This window comes from Oncorhynchus gorbuscha, linkage group LG02 (genome assembly GCF_021184085.1).
Source record: "Oncorhynchus gorbuscha isolate QuinsamMale2020 ecotype Even-year linkage group LG02, OgorEven_v1.0, whole genome shotgun sequence".
Lineage (NCBI taxonomy): Eukaryota > Metazoa > Chordata > Actinopteri > Salmoniformes > Salmonidae > Oncorhynchus > Oncorhynchus gorbuscha.
In genome coordinates, this window is record NC_060174.1 from 1,131,582 (window position 1) to 1,145,583 (window position 14,002).

The following is a 14,002-nucleotide window of genomic DNA, read 5'->3' on the forward strand; positions in this document are numbered from 1 at the left end:
CACACACACCTGGCCAACCACAACAAGATCACTCTGTTCAACAAGATCATGTTCTCTTTCTTTGTAAATCAGTTTAATTATTTCATTGGATCTCTTGATCTCCATGACATCACAAGCCAAAGTTACTGTTTTTTTAGCTAACAATAATTACAAATCTAAACGCAACATGTAAAGTGTTGGTTCCATGTTTACTGAGCTGAAACAAAAGATCACAGAAATGTTCCATACGCACAAAAAGATTATTTCTCTCAAATGTTGTGCACAAATTTGTTTATTGTTAGTGAGCATTTCTCCATTGCCAAGATAATCCATCCACCTGACAGGTGTGGCATATGAAGCTGATTAGACAGCATTATCATTACACAGGTGCACTTTGTGCTGGGTACAATCAAAGGCCACTTTTAAATGTTCAGTTTTAATATAATAATAATAATATATGTGTGTGACAGTTTTGTCACACAACACAATGCCACAGGGGCCTGGTAACACCCAGTGGGTGGGCCTATGCCAAGATTCCCAGGCCCACCCATGTCTGCGCCCCTGCCCAGTCATGTGAAATCCATAGATTAGGGCCTAATGAATTTATTATAATTGACTGATTTCATTATATGAACTGTAACTCAGTGAAATTGTTGCTTGTTGCGTTTATATTTGTTGTTGGGTTTAATTAACTTGGAGGTTTGATCTGGCATTATATGAACTGTAACTCAGTGAAATTGTTGCTTGTTGCGTTTATATTTGTTGTTGGGTATAATTAATAAGTTTACATCCTTGGAGATTTCCATCCAACTGACATCTGATTAAGATATGAGGAAGATATGGAAGTTGTTTTAAATGTTGTCACTCTGACCAAATATATGTGTGGGTCAAACACTGTGGCCTGGCTCCCCAGTGGGTTCTCCCAGTGTGTTCCATCCCAAATCCTCGACTGAGGAAACTGAAACACTGTGGCTGGTCGTAACTCTGGTGTGTTCCATTCCAACTCGACTGAGGAAACTGAAACACTGTGGCTGGTCGATTCTGGTGTGTTCCATTCCAACTCGACTGAGGAAACTGAAACACTGTGGCTGGTCGTTCTGGTGTGTTCCATTCCAACTCGACTGAGGAAACTGAAACACTGTGGCTGGTCGTTCTGGTGTGTTCCATTCCAACTCGACTGAGGAAACTGAAACACTGTGGCTGGTCGTTCTGGTGTGTTCCATTCCAACTCGACTGAGGAAACTGAAACACTGTGGCTGGTCGTTCTGGTGTGTTCCAACTCGACTGAGGAAACTGAAACACTGTGACTGGTCGTTCTGGTGTGTTCCATCCTACTGCCTAGTCACAGCTGGACTACTGCCCAGTCACACCTGGACTACTGCCTAGTCACACCTGGACTACTGCTCAGTCACACCTGGACTACTGCCCAGTCACACCTGGACTACTGCCCAGTCACACCTGGACTACTGCCTAGTCACACCTGGACTACTGCCTAGTCACACCTGGACTACTGCCCAGTCACACCTGGACTACTGCCCAGTCACACCTGGACTACTGCCTAGTCACACCTGGACTACTGCCTAGTCACACCTGGACTACTGCCCAGTCACACCTGGACTACTGCCCAGTCACACCTGGACTACTGCCCAGTCACACCTGGACTACTGCCTAGTCACACCTGGACTACTGCCTAGTCACACCTGGACTACTGCCCAGTCACACCTGGACTACTGCCTAGTCACACCTGGTGGACTACTGCCTAGTCACACCTAGTGGACTACTGCCTAGTCACACCTGGACTACTGCCCAGTCACACCTGGACTACTGCCTAGTCACACCTGGACTACTGCCCAGTCACACCTGGACTACTGCCCAGTCACACCTGGACTACTGCCTAGTCACACCTGGACTACTGCCCAGTCACACCTGGACTACTGCCTAGTCACACCTGGACTACTGCCCAGTCACACCTGGACTACTGCCTAGTCACACCTGGACTACTGACTAGTCACACCTGGACTACTGCCTAGTCACACTCAGTCACACCTGGACTACTGCCTAGTCACACCTGGACTACTGCCCAGTCACACCTGGACTACTGCCCAGTCACACCTAGTGGACTACTGCCTAGTCACACCTAGTGGACTACTGCCCAGTCACACCTGGACTACTGCCTAGTCACACCTGGACTACTGCCCAGTCACACCTGGACTAATGCCCAGTCACACCTGGACTAATGCCCAGTCACACCTAGTGGACTACTGCCCAGTCACACCTAGTGGACTACTGCCCAGTCACACCTAGTGGACTACTGCCCAGTCACACCTAGTGGACTACTGCCCAGTCACACCTAGTGGACTACTGCCCAGTCACACCTAGTGGACTACTGCCCAGTCACACCTGGACTACTGCCTAGTCACACCTGGACTACTGCCTAGTCACACCTGGACTACTGCCCAGTCACACCTGGACTACTGCCTAGTCACACCTGGACTACTGCCTAGTCACACCTGGACTACTGCCTAGTCACACCTGGACTACTGCCCAGTCACACCTGGACTACTGCCTAGTCACACCTGGACTACTGCCTAGTCACACCTGGACTACTGCCTAGTCACACCTGGACTACTGCCTAGTCACACCTGGACTACTGCCTAGTCATATGGTTTCACAGAGGGCATTAGATATATTACAGTTGGCCCAGAACAGAGCAGTACGGGCCATTAACTCTTTTCCCTCTGAAATCGAATTAACGTAATACAAAAATATCCGTCGATATCCGTCGATATGGCCCTTCCGCATCTGCGGTGAAAAGCTGCCTTGACAGGAACTAATGGGATCCATAATAAACCCCAGGAAGAGTAGCTGCTGCCTTGGCAGGAACTAATGGGGATCCATAATAAACCCCAGGAAGAGTAGCTGCTGCCTTGACAGGAACTAATGGGGATCCATAATAAACCCCAGGAAGAGTAGCTGCTGCCTTGGCAGAAACTAATGGGGATCCATACTAAACCCCAGGAAGATCTACTAGGTGATGGGGTTTGGTCTCTCTGCCTTGACAGGAACTAATGGGATCCATAATAAACCCCAGGAAGAGTAGCTGCTGCCTTGACAGGAACTAATGGGGATCCATAATAAACCCCAGGAAGAGCTAGCTGCTGCCTTGGCAGGAACTAATGGGGATCCATAATAAACCCCAGGAAGAGTAGCTGGCTGCCTTGACAGAAACTAATGGAGATACGTAATATATGATACTGAAGTCATTTAAACATCTCTCACTCTCTACTCTGTCTGTTCTCTTCTCTGTCTCTCTACCTGTCTGTTACTCTCTAGGTGATGGGGTTTGGTCTCTCTGTCTGTTACCTCTAGGTCTGGGGTCTGGTCTGTCTCTCTCTGTCTCTCTGTCGGTTCTGTCTGTACCTCTCTGTCTCTGTCTCTCTGTCTCTCTCTGTCTCTTATCTCTGTCTCCAGTCTACCTGCAGCAGCAGTTGGAGGTGATTAACGGCCATGATGAGCTGCTGGCTGACATAGTCAACCTGTGTGTTGATTACTATGAGAACAGGATGTACCTGACCCCCAACGGGGAAACACATGCTGCTCAAGGTACGCTATCGTCTGGCTGGTGATGTTGGGTCGTCTGTTATTCTAGGTGAAGGGTCTGCTCCCTATTCCCTATATAGTGCACTACTTATGACCAGGGCCTATGGGGAATAGGTGCCATTTGTTATATTGGATAACATCATTTAATTTTATCTTCAATGTGTCTGTACCTGTCTGTTACCTCTAGGTGATGGGGTTTAGTCTGTACCTGTCTGTTACCTCTAGGTGATGGGGTTTGGTCTGTACCTGTCTGTTACCTCTAGGTGATGGGGTTAGGTCTGTACCTGTCTGTTACCTCTAGGTGATGGGGTTAGGTCTGTACCTGTCTGTTACCTCTAGGTGATGGGGTTAGGTCTGTACCTGTCTGTTACCTCTAGGTGATGGGGTTTGGTCTGTACCTGTCTGTTATCTCTAGGTGATGGGGTTTAGTCTGTACCTGCCTGTTACCTCTAGGTGATGGGGTTAGGTCTGTACCTGTCTGTTACCTCTAGGTGATGGGGTTAGGTCTGTACCTGTCTCTTATCTCTAGGTGATGGGGTTAGGTCTGTACCTGTCTGTTACCTCTAGGTGATGGGGTTTGGTCTGTACCTGTCTCTTACCTCTAGGTGATGGGGTTAGGTCTGTACCTGTCTGTTACCTCTAGGTGATGGGGTTTGGTCTGTACCTGTCTGTTACCTCTAGGTGATGGGGTTAGGTCTGTACCTGTCTCTTACCTCTAGGTGATGGGGTTAGGTCTGTACCTGTCTGTTACCTCTAGGTGATGGGGTTTGGTCTGTACCTGTCTGTTATCTCTAGGTGATGGGGTTTGGTCTGTACCTGATGGATGGTTTGGTCTAACAGCAACATCTACAAAATGGACGCCTTAAGAAGAGGATCAACCTGATCAAGATTGACAAGTTCTTCAAGGTGATAGTTTGAGACATGTTGATGATGCTGTATGTGTGTGGGTGTTTATCGTTTTGCAGAATTGTACGTCTTTCTGTTAAAATAAAAGTTTAATGTTGAGACTGGGATGGTCTGAAATGGCTCTGACTAACTGACTGGTCTTCATGTATCTGAAATGGCTCTGACTAACTGACTGGTCTTCATGTATCTGAAATGGCTCTGACTAACTGACTGGTCTTCATGTATCTGAAATGGCTCTGACTAACTGACTGGTCTTCATGTATCTGTCCCCAACAGCAACTGCAGGTGGTGCCTCTGTTTGGTGACATGCAGATTGAGCTGTCCAGGTACATCAAGACCAGCGCACACTTTGAAGAGAACAAGAACAGGTGAGGCCTAACCCTAACCCTAACCCCTAACCCCTACCCCTAACCCTAACCCCTAACCCCTAACCCTAACCCCTAACCCTAACCCTAACCCTAACCCCTAACCCTAACCCTAACCCCTAACCCTAACCCTAACCCTAAGAGAACAAGAACAGGTGAGGCCTAACCCTAACCCCAACCCTAACCCCTAACCCTAACCCTAAGAGAACAAGAACAGGTGAGGCCTAACCCTAACCCCTAACCCCAACCCTAACCGCTAACCCTAACCCTAAGAGAACAAGAACAGGTGAGGCCTAACCCTAACCCTAACCCTGACCCTGACCCTAACCCTAACCCCTAACCCTAACCCTAACCCTAACCCCTGACCCTGACCCTAACCCTGACCCTAACCCTAACCCTTATCCCTAACCCTTATCCCTCTATTCCTCTACCTCATCTCTCCTCTCTCTTCTCCATCCACCTCCTCTCATCTCTCTTCTCTATTTCTTTCTCTCCTCTCTCTGATCCTCATCTCTTGATCTCTCTCTCCTCTCTTTATCCTCATCTCTTCTCTCTCACTCCTCATCTCTTCTCTCTTGCTTCTCTCCTCTCTCCATTCTCATCTCTCTTCTCATCTTTCTCTCTCTCTTCTCCATCCACCCCGTCTCATCTCTCTCTCTCCTCCCCGTTCACAGGTGGTCATGTACCTCAACAGGCAGCAGTCCTCAGTATAATATCTGTGAGCAGATGGTTCAGATCAGGGAAGACCACATGAGGTTCATCTCTGAGCTGGCTCGCTACAGTAACAGTGAGGTGAGCACCTAGCAACACACCTAGTCCTGTCTCAATCTCTACACCAAACACACCTAGTCCTGTCTCAATCTCTCCACCAAACACACCTAGTCCTGTCTCAATCTCTCCACCAAACACACCTAGTCCTGTCTCAATCTCTACACCAAACACACCTAGTCCTGTCTCAGTCTCTACACCAAACACACCTAGTCCCGTCTCAATCTCTACACCAACCACAATTAACACACCTAGTCCTGTCTCAATCTCTACACCAAACACACCTAGTCCTGTCTCAATCTCTCCACCAAACACAACAAACACACCTAGTCCTGTCTCATTCTCTCCACCAAACACACCTAGTCCTGTCTCAATCTCTACACCAAACACATCTAGTCCCGTCTCAATCTCTACACCAACCACAACTAACACACCTAGTCCTGTCTCAATCTCTACACCAAACACACCTAGTCCTGTCTCAGTCTCTACACCAAACACAACTAACACACCTAGTCCTGTCTCAGTCTCTACACCAAACACACCTAGTCCTGTCTCAATCTCTACACCAACCACAACTAACACACCTAGTCCTGTCTCAATCTCTACACCAAACACACCTAGTCCTGTCTCATTCTCTCCACCAAACACACCTAGTCCTGTCTCAATCTCTACACCAAACACGCCTAGTCCTGTCTCTGTCTCTACACCAAACACAACTAACACACCTAGTCCTGTCTCAATCTCTACACCAAACACACCGAGTCCTGTCTCAATCTCTACACCAAACACACCTAGTCCTGTCTCAATCTCTACACCAAACACACCTAGTCCTGTCTCTGTCTCTACACCAAACACACCTAGTCCTGTCTCAATCTCTACACCAAACACGCCTAGTCCTGTCTCAATCTCTACACCAAACACACTTAGTCCTGTCTCAATCTCTACACCAAACACACCTAGTCCTGTCTCAATCTCTACACCAACAAACACACCTGGTCCTGTCTCAATCTTACACCAAACACGCCTAGTCCTGTCTCTGTCTCTACACCAAACACACCTAGTCCTGTCTCAATCTCTACACCAAACACGCCTAGTCCTGTCTCTGTCTCTACACTAAACACACCTAGTCCTGTCTCTGTCTCTACACCAAACACACCTAGTCCTGTCTCAATCTCTACACCAAACACACCTAGTCCTGTCTCAATCTCTACACCAAACACACCTGGTCCTGTCTCAATCTCTACACCAAACACACCTAGTCCTGTCTCTGTCTCTACACCAAACACACCTAGTCCTGTCTCAATCTCTACACCAAACACGCCTAGTCCTGTCTCTGTCTCTACACTAAACACACCTAGTCCTGTCTCTGTCTCTACACCAAACACACCTAGTCCTGTCTCAATCTCTACACCAAACACACCTAGTCCTGTCTCTGTCTCTACACCAAACACACCTAGTCCTGTCTCAATCTCTACACCAAACACGTCTAGTCCTGTCTCTGTCTCTACACCAAACACACCTAGTCCTGTCTCAATCTCTACACCAAACACGCCTAGTCCTGTCTCAGTCTCTACACCAAACACGCCTAGTCCTGTCTCAGTCTCTACACCAAACACACCTAGTCCTGTCTCTGTCTCTACACCAAACACACCTAGTCCTGTCTCAATCTCTCCACCAAACACAACTGGTCCTGTCTCAATCTCTCCACCAAACACAACTGGTCCTGTCTCAGTCTCTACACCAAACACACCTAGTCCTGTCTCAATCTCTCCACCAAACACACCTAGTCCTGTCTCAATATCTCAACCAAACACACCTAGTCCTGTCTCAATCTCTACACCAAACACACCTAGTCCTGTCTCAATCTCCCCACCAAACACACCGAGTCCTGTCTCAATCTCTACACCAAACACACCTAGTCCGGTCTCAATCTCTACACCAAACACAACTACCACAACTAACAACTGAAGTTAGTGAGGTAAGAGTCTCCAGCTTCAGTGATTTTTGCAGTTAGTTCCAGTCATTGGCAGCAGAGACCTGGAAGGAAAGACAACCAAAAGAAGGATTGGCTTTGGGGATGACCAGTGAGATATACCTGCTGGAGAGCGTGCTACGAGTGGGTGCTGCTATGGTGACCAGTGAGATATACCTGCTGGAGAGCGTGCTACGAGTGGGTGCTGCTATGGTGACCAGTGAGATATACCTGCTGGAGAGCGTGCTACGAGTGGGTGCTGCTCTGGTGGCCAGTGAGCTGAGATAAGGCGGGCCTTTACCTTGCAGAGACTTGTAGTTGACCTGGAGCCAGTGGGTTTGGCGACGAGTATGAAGCGAGGGCCAGCCAACGAGAGCATACAGGTCGCAGTGGTGGGTAGTATATGGGAATTTGGTGACAAAACGGATGGCACTGTGATAGACTGCATCCAGTTTGGAGAGTAGAGTGTTGGAGGCTATTTTATAAATGACATCACCGAAGTCAAGGATCGGTAGGATGGTCAGTTTTACGAAGGCATGTTTGGCAGCATGAGTGAAGGATCCTTTGTTGCGAAATAGGAAGCCAATTCTAGATTTAATTTTGGATTGGAGATGTTTAATGTGAGTCTGGAAGGAGAGTTTACAGTCTAACCAGACACCTAGGTATTTGTAGTTGTCTACATACAGTGGGGCAAAAAAGTATTTACTCAGCCACCAATTGTGCAAGTTCTCCCACTTAAAAAGATGAGAGAGGCCTGTAATTTTCATAGGTACACTTCAACTATGACAGACAAAATGAGAAGAAAACATCCAGAAAATCACATTGTAGGATTTTTATTTACAAAAAAAATATCAATTTAAAGTTTTAATAAGTTTTCTTGTTTTTCAATCAACCAACAAAACATTCACAGATGTGACAGGCTTAAAAAATAAAATAAAAAAAGTTTAAAAGTAATAATACATTTGAAAAAATATATATATATTAAAGAAGAGAAAATAAACATTTTTTTATTATTTCTTTTTTCTCTTTTTCTCCTTGAGTGCATATATATACATACTATATACACATACTATATATATATATATATAACTATATACATACTATATATACATACTATATATACATATATATAACTATATACATACTATATATATATATATATAACTATATACATACTATATATATATATATATAACTATATACATACTATATATATATATATATATATATAACTATATACATACTAATACCCTATATATATATATATAACTATATACATACTATATATATATATATATATAACTATAACTATATATATACTATATATATATATATAACTATATACATACTATATATATATATATAACTATATACATACTATCTCTATATATATATATATAACTATATACATACTATATATATATCTATATATAACTATATACATACTATACTCAGTATATATCTATATATATATAACTATATACATACTATATATATATATATATATAACTATATACATACTATATATATATATAACTATATACATACTATATATATATATATATAACTATATACATACTATATACATATATAACTATATACATACTATATATATATATATATAACTATATACATACTATATATATATATAACTATATACATACTATATATATATATAACTATATACATACTATATATATATATATAACTATATACATACTATATATATATACTATATATACATATATATAACTATACACATACTATATATATATACTATATATACATATATATAACTATACACATACATATATATATATACTATATATACATATATATAACTATACACATACTATATATATATATATATAACTATATACATACTATATATATATATATAACTATATACATACTATATATATATACTATATATACATATATATAACTATACACATACTATATATATATACTATATATACATATATATAACTATACACATACTATATATATATATATAACTACTCAATATACATACTATATATATATATATATAACTATATACATACTATATATATATATATATATAACTATATACATACTCTATATATATATATATATATATAACTATATACATACTATATATATATCTATACACTATATACATACTATATATATATATATAACTATATACATACTATATATATATACTATATATACATACCTATATAACTATACACATACTATATATATACTATATATACATAAATATAACTATACACATACTATATATATATACTATATATACATATATATAACTATACACATACTATATATATATATATAACTATATACATACTATATATATATATAACTATATACATAGTCCTATATATATATACTATATATACATATATATAACTATACACATACTATATATATATACTATATATACATATATCTAACTATACACATACTATATATATATATATAACTATATACATACTATATATACATATACATATACTATATACATACTATATATATATATAACTATATAACTATATACATACTATATATATATATAACTATATACATACTATATATATATAACTATATACATACTATCCTATCTAACTATACACATACTATATATATCTATAACTATATACATACTATATGTCTATATAACTATATACATACTAGTCCTATATATGTCTCTATATATAACTACATACATCTATCTATATATATAACTATATACATACTATATATACATAGTCCTATATATATATAACTATAACATACTATATATATATATAACCAATATACATACTATATATCAATCTATAACTATATACATACTATATATATATATATAACTATATACATCTCTATATATACATAGTCCTATCTATAACTATATACATACCTAGTATATATCAATATCTATAAATACTACCTACTATACTATATATATACTATATACATACAATATATACATATATATATATATATATATATAACTATATACATACTATATATAATACTATATACATACTATATATATATATATATAACTATATACATACTATAGTTAGTATATATATATAACTATAGACATACTATATATACATACTATATATATATATAACTATACACATACTATATATATATATAACTATATACATACTATGCTATATATACCATAACTATATACATACTATATATATATATAACTATATACATGTATATATATATATAACTATACACATACTATATATATATATATAATATATACATACGGATATGATATATATATAACTATATACAGGCTATTTATATATATGACTATATACATACTATATATAGTTATATATAACATATATACATACTTTATATATATATATGATTATAGATAATTTTATTGGAGATGTTTATATATATGGAAACTATATACATACTATACCTATATTTATATATATCTACTATATACATATATACTATATATATATAACTATATACACTAAATATATATAACTATAACATATATACATATATAACTATATACATACTATATATACATACTATATATACATAATACTATATACACATACTATATATATATACTATATATAAATACTATATATACATACTATATATATATAACTATATACATACTATATATATATATAACTATAAACATACTATATATATTTAACTATATATATACTATATATACATATATATGTATAACTATATACATACTATATATATATACTATATATACATACTATATATACATACTATATATAACTATATACATACTATATATATACTATATATACATACTATATATATACATATATATATATAACTATATACATACTATATATACATATATATATACATACTATATATATATATATATAACTATATACATACTATATATATATATATAACTATATACACTACTATATATACATACTATATATATATATATATAACTATATACACATATATATATACATATATATAACTATATACATACTATATATATATATATATAACTATATACATATATATATATATATATATAACTATATACATACTATATATATATATATAACTATATACATACTATATATACATACTATATATATATAACTATATACATACTATATATATATAACTATATACATACTATATATATATATATATATAACTATATACATACTATATATATATATATAACTATATACATACTATATATATATATATATATATATAACTATATACATACTATATATATATATAACTATATACATACTATATATACATATATATAACTATACACATACTATATATATACTATATATACATATATATAACTATATACATACTATATATATATATATATATAACTATATACATACTATATATATATATAACTATATACATACTATATATATATATATATACTATATATATATATATAACTATACACATACTATATATATATACTATATATACATATATATAACTATATACATACTATATATATATATAACTATATACATACTATATATATATATATATATATATAACTATATACATACTATATATATATATAACTATATAACTATATACATACTATATATATATATAACTATATACATACTATATATATATATACTATATACATACTATATATATATATAACTATATACATACTATATATATATATATATACTATATATACATACTATATATATAACTATATACATACTATATATATATATATAACTATATACATACTATATATATATATAACTATATACATACTATATATACATACTATATATATATATACTATATATATATATATATATATATAACTATATACATACTATATATATATATATAACTATATACATACTATATATACATATATATATATATATATATATATATATAACTATATACATACTATATATATATATATATATAACTATATACATACTATATATATATATACTATATACATACTATATATACATACTATATATACATACTATATATACATATATATATATATATAACTATATACATACTATATATATATACATATATATATATATATATATATATAACTATATACATACTATATATACATATATATAACTATATACATACTATATATATATATATATACACATACTATATATATATATATAACTATATACATACTATATATATATATAACTATATACATACTATATATACTATATACTATATACATATATATATATATATAACTATATACATACTATATATATATAACTATATACATACTATATATATATATATATAACTATATACATACTATATATATATAACTATATACATACTATATATATATATATAACTATATACATACTATATATATACTATATAACTATATACATACTATATATATATAACTATACACATACTATATATATATATATATATAACTATATACATATATATATATATATACATATATATATATATAACTATATACATACTATATATATATATATAACTATATACATACTATATATATATAACTATATACATACTATATATATATAACTATATACATACTATATATACATACTATATATACATACTATATATACATACTATATATATATACTATATATACATACTATATACACATACTATATATATATAACTATATACATACTATATATATATAACTATATACATACTATATATATATATATAACTATATACATACTATATATACATATATATATATAACTATATACATACTATATATATATACTATATATACATACTATATATACATATATATATATAACTATATACATACTATATATATATACTATATATACATACTATATATACATATATATATATAACTATATACATACTATATATACATACTATATATACATACTATATATATATATATAACTATATACATACTATATATACATACTATATATATATATATATATATATATATATATAACTATATACATACTATATATACATATATATAACTATATACATACTATATATATATATATAACTATATACATACTACATTTTACATTACATTTAAGTCATTTAGCAGACGCTCTTATCCAGAGCGACTTACAAATTGGTGCAATCACCTTATGACATCCAGTGGGACAGTCACTTAACAATAGTGCATCTAAAACTTAGGGGGGTGGGGTGAGAGGGATTACTTAACCTATCCTAGGTATTCCTTAAAGAGGTGGGGTTTCAGGTGTCTCCGGAAGGTGGTGATTGACTCCGCTGTCCTGGCGTCGTGAGGGAGTTTGTTCCACCATTGGGGGGCCAGGGCAGCGAACAGTTT

At 34.5% G+C, this 14,002-nt stretch overlaps 1 pseudogene; it reads left to right on the top strand.

The window, feature by feature from the left end:
- The window catches only part of LOC123995929, a 151,351-nt pseudogene that overhangs the window by 36,769 nt on the left and 100,580 nt on the right, over positions 1–14,002 (top strand).